This window comes from Schistocerca americana, unplaced genomic scaffold (assembly GCF_021461395.2).
Source record: "Schistocerca americana isolate TAMUIC-IGC-003095 unplaced genomic scaffold, iqSchAmer2.1 HiC_scaffold_1530, whole genome shotgun sequence".
Lineage (NCBI taxonomy): Eukaryota > Metazoa > Arthropoda > Insecta > Orthoptera > Acrididae > Schistocerca > Schistocerca americana.
In genome coordinates, this window is record NW_025725614.1 from 12,501 (window position 1) to 15,000 (window position 2,500).

Sequence of the window (2,500 nt, forward strand, 5' to 3'; positions counted from 1 at the left end):
CCTAACCTATGTCGTACCTTAACCTAACCTATGTCGTACCTTAACCTAACCTATGTCGTACCTTAACCTAACCTATGTCGTACCTTAACCTAACCTATGTCGTACCTTAACCTAACCTATGTCGTACCTTAACCTAACCTATGTCGTACCTTAACCTAACCTATGTCGTACCTTAACCTAACCTATGTCGTACCTTAACCTAACCTATGTCGTACCTTAACCTAACCTATGTCGTACCTTAACCTAACCTATGTCGTACCTTAACCTAACCTATGTCGTACCTTAACCTAACCTATGTCGTACCTTAACCTAACCTATGTCGTACCTTAACCTAACCTGTATTGCGCCTTAACCTAACCTGTATTGCGCCTTAACGTAACCTGTATTGCGCCTTAACGTAACCTGTATTGCGCCTTAACGTAACCTGTATTGCGCCTTAACGTAACCTGTATTGCGCCTTAACGTAACCTGTATTGCGCCTTAACGTAACCTGTATTGCGCCTTAACGTAACCTGTATTGCGCCTTAACGTAACCTGTATTGCGCCTTAACGTAACCTGTATTGCGCCTTAACGTAACCTGTATTGCGCCTTAACGTAACCTGTATTGCGCCTTAACGTAACCTGTATTGCGCCTTAACGTAACCTGTATTGCGCCTTAACGTAACCTGTATTGCGCCTTAACGTAACCTGTATTGCGCCTTAACGTAACCTGTATTGCGCCTTAACGTAACCTGTATTGCGCCTTAACGTAACCTGTATTGCGCCTTAACGTAACCTGCATTGCGCCTTAACGTAACCTGTATTGCGCCTTAACGTAACCTGTATTGCGCCTTAACGTAACCTGTATTGCGCCTTAACGTAACCTGTATTGCGCCTTAACGTAACCTGTATTGCGCCTTAACGTAACCTGTATTGCGCCTTAACGTAACCGATATTGCGCCTTAACGTAACCTATATTGCGCCGTAACGTAACCTATATTGCGCCGTAACGTAACCCACATTGCCCCTTAACGTAACCCACATTGCCCCTTAACGTAACCCACATTGCCCCTTAACGTAACCCAACACACGTTGGGCCTTAACCCAACACACGTTGGGCCTTAACCCAACACACGTTGGGCCTTAACCCAACACACGTTGGGCCTTAACCCAACACACGTTGGGCCTTAACCCAACACACGTTGGGCCTTAACCCAACACACGTTGGGCCTTAACCCAACACACGTTGGGCCTTAACCCAACACACGTTGGGCCTTAACCCAACACACGTTGGGCCTTAACCCAACACACGTTGGGCCTTAACCCAACACACGTTGGGCCTTAACCCAACACACGTTGGGCCTTAACCCAACACACGTTGGGCCTTAACCTGCTCTGTAATTGTCATACGACGCGTTAAATTAGTGTAGTGTTGCCTAACTGCAACCCCCGCAATATAGTTTGCTACTCGCACTGCCCGGTCCCCAGTGTATCGCTTCATGTTAAACACCTTGCAGCTATACACTGTAATGTGGATGGCAGCAGGACGTACATGCTCAATGCCCTTTGCAGTTGTTCATTGGCATTTGCAGTTGTTCATTGGCATTCGCATGTGCGAAGCACTTAGCCTACGCTGTGGTACGGCCTGTGTCAACTGTCCGCTGATGTTGTACGTCCAAATCACACACTGTACTGCACATTGGTCCTCATGTACTGAATGATACATCGTGGTACATGTGACCGTACAACGACTGCGCCAACAACGGCGAACCATGCGGTCCAAATGTTGTGCACTCAGCTACGTGTCGTCTCCCTATAAGAGCTGGATTGCAGTGTGGTATGCCCTGGATGGCGATCAGCATGAGCCGTCTGTTGATGTAGTGGCGCGTGTTGTCAGACGTAGTCGTCTCTTCTCACACACCGTGATAGCATGGTGCACTGCGTTCCACATCTGCGACATGCGACAGAGGCCGGTTGACAGTCGTTCGCGCAATGGACATCGCATACGTACGGGGGCCACCTTCCACGTGTTCGCGAAGCGTGCACATGTTGTTGCGTGTATGTGGGCAGACATAGTGTGTCGTGACACCTGACACAGGCATGCAACAATCGTTGAATTTGCAAATGGCGATGGACGCCTACGTTTGCTGGTGACGTTATGCAAATGAACAACTGGTAAACCGTTGTGGTGCGGTTGTTCTCGCTAGAGGTGAATCAGTGATGGCGACGATCGGTTGAGCTACCAACCGGTTGTTCCAGCGATACCCACCATGCCCACGAACGTGAATGGCATCTGGGTGTGAAGCGATACGCGGCGGTGGCTGGGTGGGACCGTCCCCGGCCGGTGAGGGGGGGCCTCCCGGCGTGCTGGCCGCGCGGTGCGTGGGCGCACGCGCTACAGCCGGCTGGTGGGGGCGGCCAGTGGCAGGCGCGCCGGCCGACGGAGGCGGCAGGCGGCGCAGCTGCGCGCCGGCGCACCCTGCACGCGGCGCCGTGCGGCCAAAGTAGGTCCTCGCGGGC